The following is a 5,728-nucleotide window of genomic DNA, read 5'->3' on the forward strand; positions in this document are numbered from 1 at the left end:
GCAGAAATGTCCATCAGAGCTGTTGTCAGATAATTGAATGTTAATTTCTCTACCATAAGCCGCCCCCAACATTGTTTTAGAGAATTTGGTAGTACGCCCAACCGGCCTCACAACTGCAGACCACGTGTAACCACGCCAGCCCAGGACCTTCACATCCGGCTTCTTCACCTGCAGGATCGTCTGAGATCAGCCACCCGGACAGCTGATTAAACTGTGGGTTTGCACAACCAAAGAATTTCCACACAAACTGTCTCAGGGAAGATAATCTGCGTGCTGGTTGTCCTCACCAGGGTCTTGACCTGACTGCAGTTCAACGCCGTAACCAGTGGGCAAATGCTCACCATCAGTGCCCACTGGCACCCTGGATAAGTGTGCTCTTCACGGATTAATCCCGGTTTCAACTGTACCAGGCATATGGCAGACAGCATGTATGGCGTTGTGTGGGCGAGCGGTTTGCTGATGTCAAAGTTTTAAACAGAGTGACCCATGGTCGGGTTATGGCATGTACAGACATATGCTATGCACAACGACACTGCTCAAAAAAATAAAGGGAACATTAAACAACACAATGTAACTCCAAGTCAATCACACTTCTGTGAAATCAAACTGTCCACTTAGAAAGCAACACTGATTGACAATACATTTCACATGCTGTTGTGCAAATGGAATAGACAACAGGTGGAAATTATAGGCATTTAGCAAGACACCCCCAATAAAGGAGTGGTTCTGCAGGTGGGGACCACAGACCACTTCTCAGTGCCTATGCTTCCTGGCTGATGTTTTGGTCACTTTTGAATGCTGGCGGTGCTTTCACTCTAGTGGTAGCATGAGACGGAGTCTACAACCCACACAAGTGGCTCAGGTAGTGCAGCTCATCCAGGATGGCACATCAATGCGAGATGTGGAAAGAACGTTTGCTGTGTCTGTCAGCGTAGTGTCCAGAGCATGGAGGCGCTACCAGGAGACAGACCAGTACATCAGGAGACGTGGAGGAGGCCATAGGAGGGCAACAACCCAGCAGCAGGACCGCTACCGCCGCCTATGTGCAAGGAGGAGCAGGAAGAGCACTGCCAGAGCCCTGCAAAATGACCTCCAGCAGGCCACAAATGTGCATGTGTCTGCTCAAACGGTCAGAAACAGACTCCATGAGGGTGGTATGAGGGCCCGACGTCCACAGGTGGGGGTTGTGCTTACAGCCCAACACCGTGCAGGACATTTGTCATTTTCCAGAGAACACCAAGATTGGCAAATTCACCACTGGCGCCCTGTGCTCTTCACAGATGAAAGCAGGTTCACACTGAGCACATGTGACAGTCTAGAGACGCCGTGGAGAACGTTCTGCTGCCTGCAACATCCTCCAGCATGACCGGTTTGGCGGTGGGTCAGTCATGGTGTGGGGTGGCATTTCTTTGGGGGGGCCGCACAGCCCTCCATGTGCTTGCCAGACGTAGCCTGACTGCCATTAGGTACCGAGATGAGATCCTCAGACCCCTTGTGAGACCATATGCTGGTGCGGTTGGCCCTGGGTTCCTCCTAATGCAAGACAATGCTAGACCTCATGTGGCTGGAGTGTGTCAGCAGTTCCTGTAAGAGGAAAGCATTGATGCTATGGACTGGCCCGCCCGTTCCCCAGACCTGAATCCAATTGAGCACATCTGGGACATCATGTCTCGCTCCATCCACCAACGTCACGTTGCACCACAGACTATCCAGGAGTTGGCGGATGCTTTAGTCCAGGTCTGGGAGGAGATCCCTCAGGAGACCATCCGCCACCTCATCAGGAGCATGCCCAGGCGTTGTAGGGAGGTCATACAGGCACGTGGAGGCCACACACACTACTGAGCCTAATTTTGACTTGTTTTTTTAAGGACATTACATCAAAGTTGGATCAGCCTGTAGTGTGGTTTTCCACTTTAATTTTGAGTGTGACTCCAAATCCAGACCTCCATGGGTTGATACATTTGATTTCCGTTGATCATTTTTGTGTGATTTTGTTGTCAGCACATTCAACTATGTAAAGAAAAAAGTATTTAATAAGAATATTTCATTCATTCAGATCTAGGATGTGTTATTTTAGTGTTCCCTTTATTTTTCTGAGCAGTGTATAATAAACTATACACAATTCATGGAAGCTGAAAATGTCCCAGTACTTCCATGGCCTACATACTCACAAGACATGTCACTCATTGAGCATGTTTGGGATGCTCTGGATCAATGTGGACTACAGCGTGTGCGCGTTCCCACCAATATCGAGCAACTTCGCACAGCCATTGAAGGGGAGTGGGAGAACATTCCACAGACCACAATCAACAGCCTGATCAACTCTATGCAAAGGATGGCACTGTATGAAGCAAATGGTGATCACACCAAATACTGACTGATTTTCTGATCCACGCCCCTACCTTTTTATTTACCTCTACGGGATTGGTGTCCCCCCTGTGGGACTTTTGAGCTAACGTGCGCTAATTTGGTTAGCATGACATTGTAAGGAACAAGACAAATTCCCCGGACATAGAGATGTCTTATATGGGCAGAAAGTTTAAATTCTTGTTACTCTAACTGCACTGTCCAATTTACAGTAGCTATTACATTGACATAATACCATGCTATTGTTTGACAGTGCACAGTTATGTACTTGAAAATGTAACTAAAACCAATTAGGAACATTTGGGCAGACTTGATACAACATTTGGACCAGTAATGCAATGGTTCATTGGATCAGTATAAAACATTGCAAACACACTGCTTCCATCTAGTGGCCAAAATCTAAATTGCTCCTAAACTGCAATAATACATTGTGGCCTTTCTCCTGCATTTCTAAGAAGATAAAACATTATTGAATGTGTTACATTACTTTTACATTTCCACAAACTTCAAAGTGTTTGGTTTCAAATGGTATCAAGAATATGTATATCCTTGCTTCAGGTCCAGAGCTACAGGCAGTTAGATTTGGGTATGTCAATTTAGGCAAGATTTTTTTTAAAGGGTCCGATCCTTAAGGAGGTATCTGTGACCAACAGATGCATATATGTATTCTCAGTCATGTGACATCCATAGATTAGGGCCTAATGAATTTGTTTAAATTGACTGATTTCCTTATGTGAACTGTAACTCAGTAAAACCGTTGAAATTGTTGCATGACTGTTTGAGCCATACAGTATCCTTTGTGAACTTCAACGGACAGGCCTAGCTTGATCCTAGATCTGTTTGTGCTTTTCTGCTATGGTCGTTGTCATGCCAAACATGACATATTTGGCGGCTATACAGCACAAACAGATCTGGGACCAGGCTAGTTGGGGTCTAGCTATATGAGGAAGTGTAAAGGTGTCACAAAAATAAAATACTTGTTGTATAATGCTCTCACCATCCTCAGTGACTCTTTTCACCAGCATGTCGAGTTGGTCCACAAACACCTTTTTCTCACAGTTCATCATGCAGGCGAAGCACTTCTTGAGGGCCAGCGAGATGCGGAGATCCTCCCCGATACTGCTCTGCCGTTCCTCCGCCGCCTCCTTTCCGACAAGGGTGTGAAACTCTGGGATAGCTGGGATGGACACACAGACAGACAATAGTAACACACATGTATCCTTTAAAGGCCATTAACGAGTATCATTGATCTCCACTTTATTTATCTTGAAGTGAAGGAAATCACTGAACTGAGAGGTTGAATACATTTTAAAACATGGAATATAAAACAATGATAATGGACAATCTGAAAGATATGCTAGATTTCTTATCAGCCAAAATATTTTTTACGCCATAATTACATTTAAAAAAAAACACAAAAATAACAAATGACCATGTTTTGTAATGTTTCCAAAACAAGAAATGTATTAGTAAGAAGTAATGTGGTATATTGCTCAATTTCATTTCATTTTTTGTGACCGGAGTCTTTAAACCAAAATATCAGTTGAGAAGACAAAATGTTCAGCTGTGGGAGGTTACCGTGGCAACGGGGCCACTCCAGTTGTGTCAGGTGTGTCTGTGAGATTTGTAATCTGACTAGGGCATCTTTTTCGCTATAAATTGCAGCAGCAGACTCAAACTAACGTTGGAAAAACAACAGAGCTTGTGAACAAAACCAATGTAAATAGCCCCCCCCCCCCAACAAAAAAAAACACGCTGACAAAGTCTCACTTTGTCGTCTTTAGAGTAAATAAGACCAACAATGAAACTATCAGCACTTCACTCATTCAGCTCCCCCACCAGGCAGTGTGTTTGCCCGGGGTGGGATATAGGATTCCTATTTCTTTGTGCGATTAGCGGTTAAGAAACAAAACAAAACAGCTACTGCTGCATTTGTCTTCTATAAATCTCAAGTCGACATGTACTCATACTTTACTTTTGACTATTTGTGAATGTGACGCTCCGCACTGTAGATCATTGACCACCCGCCAACGTGACTGGTGAAACAGACATTCTTACCCGCCAATAACTAAAGCTACCCGCATTCGACGAATGTTCATTTTCATGCCATGTATGCCACTCACATTTGAGAAAGCCAATGATCTCTTCCACGGGTCTGAAGCCACAGAGGCCTTCAAATTGAGTAAGTGCGATGGCCATCTCAGGCTTGTGGTTGTTGTCATGGTAATGCTCTGGAAACTGGGCATGGAGCCATCCAGGCAACTCCTGATGTGTGGACCAATGGGGAAAGGAAATAAAATGTGAAAATAAAATCTGCCCATTCACCACTGCGTTGGACTTTGTGTTTCCCACTGATAAAATGTCACCACTCCCAAACTATTGACCTTTAGGACGCTGTAGCTAAATAAATAATGACTTGTGAAAATGACAGGCATTGAAGGAGCTTTATTTGTTTATTTAACCTTTAGTTAAGTAACTAGGCAAGTCGGTTAAGAACAAATTCTTATTTATAATGACGGCCCACTCCGGCCAAACTCTCCCCTAACCCGGACTACACTTGGCCAAATGTGTGCCGCCCTATGGGACTACCGATCAATGCCGGTTGTATGTAGTGACGCCTCTAGCACTGCCATGCCTTAGACCGCTACGGCCGCTCAGCCAAAGTCCTGAAGGGACCAATCCGTGAAAACCAATCTGCAGGACAGGAATAATACATTGTCTGGAGAAAACCACTACTTATTGCATATCTCATTCCACCTTCAGAGTGGGGTCACATCACAGGCATATTTTACACCTTGTCGTCTCGGGGATTCGAACAAGAAACCTTTTGGTTACCAGCAAAATACTCTAACCGCTAGGCTACCTGCCCAACATCCAGAAAGGAGAAAAAAAGAATCAGTAACAATGATCAGGGGAGAGACAAAATGGGATAAATATGTCTCATCTCTTACTTCCTCCATCGCTGGAACGTCAGCGTTCACAGTAGTTCTGATGTCATTCTATGGGCTCAATCTTGTCACTTACAAACCATCACTTTCAAATGAAAATAGTTTTTTCTAATCAAACTTTGACCTAGTCTACATTAGTTTAGGGAATGTTTCCAAATGATTGTGCTTTTAATTATTGGCCTAGCTAGTGCCATTAATACACATTGAATTGTGTCCTCAATTTGGTATTGAAAACATGTATATATGTATTAAATAAATCTGAGACGTCTGTGTCCCAAAACATATATTTTTAGATAAATAAAGGTTCAATACATGTTTGTTTTTTTATCTACAAATGGCGCACTGTACTTGACTATCCAAAAAACGTAACTGTCATTCTCGTATGTAGCCTACCTCTGCGCACTAAACTCAAT

Source organism: Oncorhynchus clarkii, chromosome 4, assembly GCF_045791955.1.
Source record: "Oncorhynchus clarkii lewisi isolate Uvic-CL-2024 chromosome 4, UVic_Ocla_1.0, whole genome shotgun sequence".
NCBI lineage: Eukaryota > Metazoa > Chordata > Actinopteri > Salmoniformes > Salmonidae > Oncorhynchus > Oncorhynchus clarkii.